Source organism: Bubalus kerabau, chromosome 3 (genome assembly GCF_029407905.1).
Source record: "Bubalus kerabau isolate K-KA32 ecotype Philippines breed swamp buffalo chromosome 3, PCC_UOA_SB_1v2, whole genome shotgun sequence".
NCBI classification, from domain to species: domain Eukaryota; kingdom Metazoa; phylum Chordata; class Mammalia; order Artiodactyla; family Bovidae; genus Bubalus; species Bubalus kerabau.
In genome coordinates this window covers 148143416-148156199 of record NC_073626.1, presented here as the reverse complement: position 1 = coordinate 148156199, position 12784 = coordinate 148143416, and the positions used below count along the sequence as shown (strand labels likewise).

At 45.6% G+C, this 12784-nt stretch overlaps 1 long non-coding RNA gene across 2 annotated transcripts; it reads left to right on the top strand.

Annotated features, from left to right (window-relative positions):
• The first annotated feature begins 6556 nt into the window (after nucleotides 1-6556).
• On the top strand, nucleotides 6557-11652 carry LOC129646676 (uncharacterized). 2 transcript variants are annotated; one of them, XR_008712113.1, is made up of 3 exons: nucleotides 6557-6616; nucleotides 7620-7740; nucleotides 10606-11652. It is a non-coding gene; the product is annotated as an uncharacterized LOC129646676 (long non-coding RNA). The 2 variants fall into 2 exon arrangements; XR_008712112.1 differs by lacking the exon at nucleotides 6557-6616 and having other exon boundaries at nucleotides 7522-7740.
• The last annotated feature ends 1132 nt before the right edge of the window (nucleotides 11653-12784 follow it).

Genomic DNA, 12784 nt, shown 5'->3' with positions numbered 1-12784 from the left:
ATCAATCGACTGCTGAGTCACTCATTCATTCATTGTTACAATAAACATATATCGAGGATCTATTCTGCTTTGTAGCATTTTAGATGCTGGAAAAGAAAGATAGATCTGAAATTGGCTTTTCCATGAAAGTAATCACCACAATTTAGGGGAGGATAAATGCAAAACAAAATAGATTGTACATACATATGTACACTTCTCTCATGTAGATGCTTGGTTCCTTGTGTCCTAGGCAATCCAGGAAGGCAAAAATTCCCAAGGGAATTTTGGAGTTTGATCTGACTTTCATCCTGTTTCTACAGCCAATTTGAATTGAGTCCTGGAGACCTCTTTTCTCAGCTAAGGATTGCCAACATCTGCCTCTGATTTTGACCTTCTGTGACCCTGGATTAGTTTATTAATTTATTGGTACTCTTGGAAGTAATCCTCATCACTCCTCTTAACTACCTAAACTTTTTACATCAATTGGAGTTTGTGGGAAGTCTCTCAAGAGCTGACAAGTTGTCAAATTTTAAGAAACATTTCCAAGAAAAGGGGGTGCAGGTCATACTAAACATTAACAAACATTACTGTGGGCTTTAAATAATGGAGAGCCTAGCATTCATTTGCTCCGATGGCACAAAAGAATTCATAGCCACATCTATACACATGAAAGCAGGAGCTCTTACTTCCAGATTAGCCCTCTTGTGTTCTGGATTGAGGAAGATATTTTTGGTGAAACAGTTGAGAAGAATTATTACATTTTAGTTCATTATTACATAGATCATTTACATTAAAGTTGGAGCTGCCCTTCTGTGCTGTTAATGGTTAACAGTGAGGGCTTTGGGGCCAGGATATCCTTGTTCCAATCTGGCTCCATCTTTACTCGCAGGGTTGCTGCTAAGTCGCTTCAGTCATGTCCAACTCTGTGTGACCCAGAGACGACAGCCTACCAGGCTCCCCCGTCCCTGGGATTCTCCAGGCAAGAACACTGGAGTGGGTTGCCATTTCCTTCTCCAATGCATGAAAGTGAAAAGTGAAAATGAAGTCGCTCAGTCACGTCCGACTCCTAGCAACCCCATGGACTGCAGCCTACCAGGCTCCTCCGTCCATGGGATTTTCCAGGCAAGAGTACTGGAGTGGGGTGCCATTGCCTTCTCCATACTTGCAGGGTATTATCAGGCAAATTACTTTTCTTCTTTGAACTTAAGTTTCCTTACCTATAGAACAAGAAAAATAGTAGAACCTGCCTCGAGGGGAATTGTGAGGTTTAAATGAATAATTCTTTTAGTATGTTGTAGGTACCCAATATGTGCAAACTGTTATGATTATTTGTAGTTTAGGAGCAGTTCACGTTCTGCTTCCGTTGTTTCCAGGTTGCATCACTGGAGACACATGAAGGTGTTTTTTTAAACTTGAAACATATTGCTATTACTGATCATTACTGTTATTACTGATACATTCAACCAACCTGTGATTTAACGAGATTTGGAGTCCCTCTCAGAGAAGGCAATGGCACCCCACTCCAGTACTCTTGCCTGGAAAATCCCATGGACGGAGGAGCCTGGTAGGCTGCAGTCCATGGGGTCGCTAAGAGTCAGACATGACTGAGCGACTTCACTTTCACTTTTCACTTTCATGTGTTGGAGAAGGAAATGGCAACCCATTCCAGTGTTCTTGCCTGGAGAATCCCAGGGACGGGGGAGCCTGGTGGGCTGTCGTCTATGGGGTCGCACAGAGTCGGACATGACTGAAGTGACTTAGCAGTAGCAGGAGTCCCTCTGCTCAGCTGAGGAGCACTCATTACCCTACAGGGAGCTGTAAAAGTAGGACTGGCCCACGTGCAAAAAGCCTAGCAAAGTTCAGGAGAGAACTCACAGATCACAGAGAGACACAACATTTTCTATTTTATTTGGCTTCCTAGAAATATAAGTCCAGTGCCAAGCACATGAGTGGTGAGGAAGAGGACAGCTGTGGCTTCAGTCATCACAGTCAGATGGCTTTGTCCTCTGAGCTTCTTTCCATCCCCAGCACCTCCACATGGCAACATGGAACCACTGAGAAATGTGAGTGGGAGCCCACGTATTGCTTAGAGTCGGCGTGGTGCTCTCTAGAGCCTGAGGACTTTTCTAATTTCATTTTTTGACTAGGTAACTTATTCACACACCTCACACATTAAAAAGTATCAGTTCAGTTCAGTCGCTCAGTCACGTCCGACTCTTTGCAACCCCATGAATCGCAGCACGCCAGGCCTCCCTGTCCATCACTAACTCCCAGAGTTCACTCAGACTCACGTCCATTGAGTCAGTGATGCCATCCAGCCATCTCATCCTCTGTTGTCCCCTTCTCCTCCTGCCCCCAATCCCTCCCAGCATCAGAGGCTTTTCCAATGAGTCAACTCTTTGCATGAGGTGGCCAAAGTACTGGAGTTTCAGCTTTAGCATCATTCCTTCCAAAGAAATCCCAGGGCTGATCTCCTTTAGGTTGGACTGGTTGGATCTCCTTGCAGTCCAAGGGACTCTCAAGAGTCTTCTCCAACACCACAGTTCAAAAGCATCAATTCTTTGGCACTCAGCTTTCTTCACAGTCCAACTCTCACATCCATACATGACCACTGGAAAAACCATAGCTTTGACTAGATGGACCTTTGTTGGCAAAGTAATGTCTCTGCTTTTCAATATGCTATCTAGGTTTGTCATAACTTTTCTTCCAAGAAGTAAGCGTCTTTTAATTTCATGGCTGCAGTCACCATCTGCAGTGATTTTGGAGCCCCCTAAAAAATAAAGTCTGACACTGTTTCCACTGTTTCCCCATCTATTTCCCATGAAGTGATGGGACCGGATGCCATGATCTTCGTTTTCTGAATGTTGAGCTTTAAGCCAACTCTTTCACTCTTCTCTTTCACTTTCATCAAGAGGCTTTTTAGTTCCTCCTCACTTTCTGCCATAAGAGTGGTGTCATCTGCATATCTGAGGTTATTGAGATTTCTCCCAGCAGTCTTGATTGCAGCTTGTGCTGCTTCCAGTCCAGCGTTTCTCATGGGCATAAAGTGGACATTCTCCTTCTTCCTTCCTGCTAGTTCTCAGCACCGCCATATGGAAACCTCATTATTGACTTATTTTTCAAAACATTTATCTATCTGCTGCACCAGGTCTTCATTGCGGGCATGCAGGATTTTTAATTTAGTTGCAGCATGAGATTTCTTAGTTGCAGATTTCTGGCCAGGGAACTTGTGCCTGGTCCCCTGCATTGGGAGCTTGGAGTCTTAGCCCCTGGACCACCAAGGAAGTCCCTCATTATTTGCTTCTTATTCAACTATCAGGTGTCCTGTATGGTAGCATCCCAGCACCACTGGCTTCATGGGTGTGGAGTGTGAACATGTCGCCGTCACACAGGGCCCCAGGGTCAGGAGGGCCCTGCACTTGGTTTAATACTCTGTTCCTGCTCTCTTCAAATTCTTTTTTTTTTTTTCTCTCTGTCTCTTTTTTTAAATTGGAGTATAATTGCTTCACAATGTTGTGCTAGTTTCTGCTGTACAACGAAGTTAATCAGCCATATGTATACGTACGTCCCCTCCCTGTTGAGCCTGCCTCCAACACATGCCCTCATGTGATGAGCCTCTAGGTCATCACAGAGCCCCAGCTGAGCTCCCGCTTCCAAGCAGGGAAGTGTGTATGTCAATGCTACTCTCTCAATTTGTGCCCCCCTCTTCTTTGCCCACTGTGTCCACACATCTATTCTCTATGTCTGTGTGTCTATTCCTGCCTTGCAAATAGGTTCATGTGTACCACTTTTTTCTCTTGAAATTCCTAATTTCTGAACCACTTCAATTTCTATTTCAGTGGGCCCTGCAACTTATAGAACCTGTCCCGTGTGCTAGACTTGTTTTTTTACTTTGTTCTTTTTGTTTAACGATACATCTTTTTTTTTTTTTTTTCTTGCTTTTTCTGGCTGTGGCACAGCATGTGGGATCTTGTATCTCTGACTAGGGACTGAACCCAAGCCCTCAGTAGTGAAAGCACAGAGTCTTAACCACTGGACCGCCAGGGAATCTGCAAGATCTTTTTATATTTATACATAAAGAACTTTCTTCCTCCTCCTCCTCCTTCTTCTTCTTAGGGTTGCCCAGTGGTCTATCCATGAGGATTTAAAAAAGTATATACATGGCTACTTTAGGAATCCCCTTAGGGATTCCTGTCCCAATTTTCCAGTCCTTTGATGCTTCCAAACTTGGGAGAGAGAAAAAGATTGGTTGAGAGAAATACCAGAAAATCTTCACTCTGGCAAGGTCTCTCACTTGCTTGCATGCTTTTAAAAAAGCGAAGGTGAAAATATTAGTCTCTCAGTCATGTCTGACTCTTTGTGACCCCATGGACTATAGCCTGCCAGGCTCCTCTGTTCATGGGATTTATCCAAGCAATAATACTGGAGACGGTAGCCATTCCCTTCTCCAGGGGATCTTCCTGACCCAAGGATTGAACCCAGGTCTCCTGCATTGCAGGCGGATTTTTTACCATCTGAGCCAAAACCCTCAGAAGTAATTCTCATTTCTTCATCAGCTTCCTGACCAGCAATGTCCCCACTCCAGGAGATTTCTCCCTTCCACCTCCACCCCATTTTACCTTTCTTCCCCCTGGTACTGAAATGCTTGACAAGGCATCATCTGGGCTCCATCAGTCACTGCAAACCACTTCTGTCTTTGTCTCTTGTTGTTGTTGTTTAGTTGTTAAGTCATGTCCGGCTCTTTTGTGACCCCATGGACTGTAGTACCATCAGGCTTCTCTGTCCATGGGATTTTCCAGGCAATAATACTGGAGTGGGCTGCTATTTCCTTTACCAGGGGATCTTCCTGACCCAGGGATCGAACCCGTGTCTTCTGCTCTGGCAGGCAGATTCTTTACCATCTGAGCCACCAGGGAAGCCTGTCTTGTCTCTACCTGAAGACAAATACTTTGGGTTGAAGGACTTAGTGGCCACCAGGGACCCACTTTAAAAACCCCCTTCCATTCCTTTTGTATTCCTGCTACTGCTGCTGCTAAGTCGCTTCAGTTGTGTTCGACTCTGTGCAACCCCAGAGATGGCAGCCCGCCAGGCTCCTCCGTCCCTGGGATTCTCCAGGCAAGAACACTGGAGTGGGTTGCCATTGCCTTCTCCAATGCATGAAAGTGAAAAGTGAAAGTGAACTCGCTCAGTCATGTCCGACTCTTAGTGACCCCATGGACTGCAGCCTACCAGGCTCCTCCGTCCATGGGATTTTCCAGGCAAGAGTACTGGAGTGAGGTGCCATTGCCTTCTCCGTTTGTATTCCTACCAATCATCATTTATAGGTAAATCCATGGTCATGGCTCAACAACTTGGCAGCTTTTGAGAAGACAACTTAGGCCCTTGGTCCTATGGAATCTCCCCACACTGAGAAGGCACCAGAGTAATGTCCCGAGGTTCCTAACTTATTTTGAAGCAACCAGTACTTCTGTCTCCATTATAGACTTTCTGCATCCCCAAGCTCCCTCTGGGAGTTAGAGATGCCTGCTCACTCGTTCAGGAAACAGCCCTGCAGAGTAGCAACATCTCCATAGCCTTTCTGAGCAGCTGTCCCATTGGAAAGAACAGAGCTTCATATGAAGCCCACATTCCTCAAGGGCTATGCTGGGGGCCTGGTACACAAGCACAGGTCCTGTCTGTCACCCTCCTCTGCCCATGGCTTGGGTTTAAGGTCATAGATGCACATCGTTGCCTTAGCTGTTCTGATGTGAGAGGTAAGTGATGGTGGCCCCCCTACGGAGCCCAGAGAGATGCTGCAAACGGAAGCACATGGCTACCATTGAGCCTCCGCCCTTTCAGCAGTCGCATGGTGCACCCACTGGTGTGTACTCGTGCGATGCAGTCACACAGAAGTGAACGGTGGGGCAGATGGGTGGGAGACGGTGCACAGCCTTGTTATGTTCCCGCCTCAGTTCCTCACAGGCGAACCGCAAACATTCAACGGAGTACTGCTCCTTGCTTCAATCAAGCCATGCCCTCACCACCTGAAAGGAAGATGAACTACCTGCTAACAATGCACTTTTGGAATCCAGTTCCACTGCCGGGGAAGCTGCCAGGTGCCCCGAGACTCCACCGGGAGAAAACAAGGCTGTTTAATTCCAATTAAACACCATATCGAGTACTCCACTCTCAGTACACTCTATTTGTTTAGTTTATTTGAATGTTTGATAAGAGAAGTGCTGGGGTGGCAAGAAGTAATTAAAACAAGAAAGAATGATCTTAAGAGAGAAAGGGGGAAAATGCTAAGAAGCTGTGGCTGTTTTCTCCCTACACCTGCCAGCAATTAATTAATCACTAATCTGTTCATTATTTCCAACTCTGTTCCTTGGAAAAACAAATAAGGTTATTATTTTTAAATCTCTAATTAAAACATGTTGAAAGGCAATCCCTAAAATGGGTTTGGCCAAGGCTAATCACATCTGTAATAAGGTTGGGGGACACTGAGGTGCAGTCTAGGGTCTTTCTGGAATTGGGGGAATCTTTTCTCCACAAAAGGCTGTGCCTTTAGGGCCTGTTTTCCTCATAGCTCACCATGTGCAGCTTCTCACCCCAGGTGTCAGTGGGCAAGGCAGTGTGAGAGCCTTGGAAGGGCTGGAAGGTAGAAGGGGAGGAGGGTTTGCATGGCACTCATCCTGGGCTGCTGGTTCGAATGGCTGTATTTATAGCAGTGTTGTGCATGATAAATTGCTTCATGTCTGACTCTTTGCGACCCTATGGACTGTAGCCCCACCAGGTTACTCTTTCCATGGGATTTTCCAGGCATGAATACTGGCGTGGGTTGTCATGCCCTCTTCCGAGGGATCTTCCCCAACCCAGGGATCAAACCTGTGTCTCCTGTATTGGCAGGCAGATTCTTTACCACTAGTGCTACCTGAGAAGCCTCCATAGAAGTGTTATTGAGACAATTCACACTCTCAAACATTCACCCTGGATTATGCTTTAATCCACTGCAGTGAACTCAGTGCTGTACCTCCGCTTGGGCTGAGGCCGGCTGGACAGTGTTATGTGTATTTTCTACATTTCCCTCTAGAGCCAAGGCCAGGGTCCATCCCAGAGCTGGCAGCCCACACAGCTGCTTCTCGCCCTGTTTTTCTATCACCTACTCGCCCTTCTCTGCTCTTGGCAGCTGAGCATCTTTCCCCAAAGTGATTTACAGCAATGTGTGTCAAGATGGGTCTGACACTGATTGAGTCCCTTATCTCCCTCCTGTGTGCTCCCAGCTGACAGCCTCACCCCCAGGTATCAATCAGGGCCTCAGCTCCCTGCTCCTGGGTGAGCCAGGGGCTGTCGGGGATGCATTCTGCTGGCATCTTCATCAGGACTGCCACCTGCCCTTCATGGCTCGAAGAGTCTTTCTAAGGCATGCAGTGGGAACGGAGGTACATACACCATTCCCAACCAAATCATCACAGCTTGGGATGATTCCATGTGTTCTGCACAAATTTGGAGAATCTGGCTTCTAAAAGGCACCATTGGGGATACTTACCTGCATCAGCTGTTCAACCTCCGAATCCCTGGCAGGGTGTTGATAGGGGTGGCGACAGCCTCAGCTGGCAAGCTCCCTTCCCATCCCCTAAGAAATCAACAAGCTGTCCTCTTAGCAGGGGCTGCGGTCACAAGGACAGCTTCGTGAGTTCTAAGGCCGGTGCTTTAGAAGAAGGCAAGAGAGGAGCACAAGAGACAGGGGAGACATCAAGACGCCAAAAGAACCCAGGAATGGAGGTGGGTGGAGACACAGCCTCTGAAGACTCCATGGGAGATAAAGACATAGGGGCCAGGGGGAATGAAACCGAACATCCATCTAAGCCTGGCTTTTGAATTGGCCCCCAATGCAGTGACATTTTCTTTTTTGGCAGCTTTGAAAAAAGGAGGAGAGGAGAAAATGTAGACTCTGACATTAAAGATGGATGGAGTTTAGACAAACTGAATAGTTTTGAAGGTTTCCCCAGCGCTGGGGAGGCTGAGGGCAGGTCTCTGTGGGGCATATCTGGGAGAGGCATACTCTCTTTCCTTAAGTGCAGAGAAAGCCGTGTAACGAAGAGGCGGCTTCCAGCCCAGGCCCAAGCAGGGAGGTGTGATATTTAACATCGTATTGGTTAGTGAGCATGCTGGGGCTCCTCACCGCTTTAGGTTCACATTTGCAACAGGAACTGGACCAGGGCTCTGAGTGGTAAGGAGCTTGGTGCAGGGACGAGGCCAAGGAACTGAGTTTTCTGGCCTCCTGGGGAAGGCACCAGTGGCGATCCCCCTCTCAGGCACAGCCCATCTGTCCCTGGACCTGGCTTAGCATTTGACTTTAAAAGCAGACTAGGGCATTGGCCCCTTTGCATGTGAATGGAATCCGAAGGAATAGAAATCTCATTAAAGAAGAACTATTGACCCATCTGTCTGCGTGCTTCTGACTCTCTGCTAACCTTCCATTTGTGACCTGTGATTCTATAACGTGGAGACTGGAGAAGAGATGAGGACGAGGAATGAGATGATGACAGCCCGTGACACTGACGAGCAAGGACTTGGAAGGCCACTCTCAATCTATCGCGTCCACTTGGCCACCACAAAAGGGAGACTTCCTGTTGCCATCACCCCAGATTGTGCTGGTCTGGAGCGGCTCCAGGGCCAGTGTTCTTCCTCAACTTAGTCTTCACCAGTCTCCAGCACGGGTTCCAGGCTGGCACCCACCTGGTTCTCCATCTGTCCATGCTTATGTCAGGAAAGGTTAGGAACACCAGAAAACCTGGGGGCCAACAGAGACAAAGCCAGGGATATCTATGGGGAAATGCACACACCCAGGCTGGAAAGCAGATGATGTGAACAGCTAAGAAAAAAGGCCTCACTTTGCTTTAACGTCATTGATGGTTGCCGGGCGCAGAGGTCATAGCCGGTGCAGATTGCAAGGGAAGAATTTCATGTGACACTTAGGTTGAATCTGCTTCAGTTGGCCTTGGCTGCCACCGTGACCCCCTTTTTGATGAGTATAGCTGAATTAACTCCCCGCTCCCTGCCTTTGGGCTCCCCTCCTGCCATGCCACACAAATTGAAATAGTGGGGTGGCAGGTGGTGGCAGTGGGGGCTGTGTTGGGGAGGGGACCGCAGGGACCTTCCATCTTGTTAATGTAACACCTTCTTATGTGATAGGAGCTGAGAGCAGCCTGTAATGAATTTCTCCTCCGGTAATCATTCACCAGTGCGTTGTGACCCGTGTGTTTTTGCTGTGCTACACATTTCCAGACGTTCACAGGGACTTGTCAGCACCTACTAAAAATGACTTGGACACGACCCATCTCTTCGTGCGATGCCCTCCCCAGCTGCCTTTCGTCTTGGTTGAGGGAAGGAGTAGGTGGGACCACCTGGAACGGCAGCCGTAGAGTCCACGGCTGTGGTCTGATTTCAGGCCCATCTTGCTGGCAGATTAGCGCAGGCATGCCAAGTCTGTGGGTGCTCCTGTTATACTGAGCCATGTTCTTTGGTCCAAATGGTTCCAAAGTGGCCTTTGCCTTTTGCACCTGTTGTTTCTTGCTGCACAATGAGCTGTGCAGGCAGCTTCCTTCATTGAGAAGACATGGGTGCAAATGGCGGTACAATTAGGCATCTGGGCACTCCATGGGTTCTTACCAACTCTGGTGTGAAGATGCATTGATGGCAGGGGACAAGGCTATCGTCTGAGTCCTATGCACGAGCGTCGCCATCTGTGACTGTAATTCCAGCCACGTGGTCAATTGTAAGAAGGGGTTTATAACCAGCTTTTACTGCATTTGTGGATCACGATGATTAAACAACAGATGGGAAACCCAGCCAAGATTTCTAATCTCCACGTCTTCACTGATGGAGTGAGTGAGGGCTGAGGGAGCTACTTCATGGCCTGTGTCTAGGGCTGAGTCTATGATTAGTGTAGGCCGCCCCGACTTTCTGTGCCTGGCTTGTACACTCATTCTTATCAGACCACAGGCACTGATTTTTGCTTTTGAAAGGATGGTCCCAGAATCCTGGAAATGTTCTAGGGAGCCCATGGTGTACAGGAAGCTTGTCAGTAAGGGTTGCCAGATAAAATGCAGGATACCCAGTTAAATTCAAATTTTGGATAAACAATAAATACCTTTTCAGTTTAGGTGTATCCCAAGGGTTACATAGGGTTTTTCTTTGGAGAGAAAAATGCTTTAAAAATATTGTGGGAAATTTATATAATGTAAAATTGACTATTTTAACCCTAAGTATAATTCAGTGAAGTGAAATACATTTACAATGCTATGCAACCATCAGCACTATCTATTTCCAGATCTTATTCAATGTGCTAAATTCTGTAACAGTAAAACAGTAACCATTAAACAGTAACTCTCCCCACAGCAGCCACCTGTAACCTCTAATGTACTTTTCTCTTTGAATTTGCCTATTCTTAGTATCTCACTTTTTAATGTATTAGGTTGGTGCAAAAGTAATTGCAACTTTTGTGTTGTTGAAATTTCAGTTTGATATTGGAATACATTAAGTAAATGTGATTATGTTATACATCATTTTAATGCACATTTCTCACTTGATTTATTTTTTTTTTGCTAATGACATTACTTACTATTTATTTTACATTTGTTTTAGACTATGGAATTGATGTTTGACAAAAAGCAAATTAGAGCGATTTTCTTGTTTGAGTTCAAAATGGTTTGTAAAGCAGCGGAGACAACGTGCAACATCAACAAGACATTTGGCCCAGGAGCTGCTAATGCATGGACAGTGCCCTGGTGGCTCAAGAGGTTTTGCAAAGGAGATGAGAGCCTTGAAGATGAGGAGCATGGTGGTGGCCATTGAAAGTTGATAATGACCAACCAAGAGCATCATTGAAGCTGATCCTCTTACAACTACGTGAGAGGTTTCTGAAGAACTCAGCGTCAACCATTCTATGGTGGTTTAGCATTTGAAGAAAATTGGAAAGGTGAAATAGTTTGATAAGTGGGTGCCTTGTGAGCTTACTGAAAATTTAAAAAAATATTGTTTTGAAGTATCGTCTTCTCTTATTCTATGCAGCAACAACAAACCATTTCTTGATCAGATTGTGACATGCGACTAAATGTAGATTTTATGACAACTGGCAATGACCAACTCAGCGGCTGGACTGAGAAGAAGCTCCAAAGCACTTCCCAAAGCCAAACTTGCACCAGAAAACGGCGTGGTCACTGGTGGCCTGCTGCCCATCTGATCCAGCACAGCTTTCTGAATCCCGGCGATACCATTACATCTGAGAAGCATGCTCAGGAAATCAATGAGATGCACCAAAAACTGCAATGCCAGCAGTCAGGATTGGTCAACAGAAATGGCCCAGTTCTTCCCCACCACAACACCTGACCATATGTCTCACGACCAATGCTTCAAAAGTTGAACAAATTGGGCTGCAAAGTTTTGCCTCATCTGCCACATTCACCTGACCTCTTGCCAACTGATGACCACTTCTTCAAGCATCTCGACAACTTTTGGCAGGGAAAACGCTTCCACAACCAGCAGAGTGCAGAAAATGCTTTCTAAGAGTGTGTTGAATCCTGAAGTACGGATTTTTATGCTACAGGAATAAACAAACTTATTTCTCATTGGCAAAAAATGTGTTGATTGTTATGGTTCCTCTTTTGATTAATAAAGATGTGTTTGAGACTAGTTATAATAATTTAAAATTCACAGTCCAAAACTGCAATTACGTTTGCACCAACCTAATATTAGGTGATTTATTGTGCAAGGAATTGGTTTATGCAATCATGGGAGCTGCTGGGGCAAGTCTGAAATCTATAGGGCTGGTATCATGGCGGACAGGCTGCTACTCTTGAGCAGTGGGAGGAAGCCACTGTTCTTGGCATCTCATGTTAGTGTTCCTTTTGTGTCTGGCTTAGTTCATCTTAGCGTATTTTCAAAGTTCTTCTATGTTGTAGCATGCATCAGAATGTCATTCCTTTTTAAGGCTAAATAATAATCCATTGTATGCATACAGTATACTTTCCTTTCATCTGTTGATGGACATTTGGATGGGTTTCACCTTTATGCTACTGTGAATAATGCTGCTATGAACATTGGTGGAAAAGTATCTGTTTGATTCCCTGCTTTCAATTCTTTTGAGTCTATCTATGTACCTGGATGTGAAATTGCTGGATCACATGGTAATTCTATATTTAACATTTTGAGGAACTGCTGTACTGTTTTCCACAGTGGCTCATGGATATATTTATTTGTTAAATCTGGTGATCGTCCAACATTCCTAACAGTACTTTTAATTGGTATATATTTAACCTAGACTGTTACATTTAAACAAGTAGTGCCCATCTCCATACTGGAACTTGTGGGCATAATCTCTCAGTTTAGACTCTAGGAAACTTGCTTGCACATTTTCCACTATAGTGAGGCACAGTAGTAATAAGGAAGAACTAAAATATCTATCTTTTAGGCAGCCTGATGCCTGTTAGAAAGGAGAGTTTATACAAGTTATTCACTCATTCATTCATTCAACAAACATGTTTTGATGTTACACAGTAAGAATCAGGTATAAGTTGGGAGTCCTGATACAAAAGTGAATGAGATGCTTCTCCTTATTTCTCGCTTTTGCTCTAAGTCAGATTCCCCTCTGCTTCTGAGTCTTTGCACCTGCAGGCCCTTCTCTCTGATATGCTTTCCCTTCTGCCTTTCTCACTTATCTGATTTCAGCTCCCATTGTTCATGATGCTCAGGAAAAGCTTCCCAGAGCCTCTCACATACTCATAGTTCTTTAAACTCCTACCTTGATTGTCATGACAGATTCATG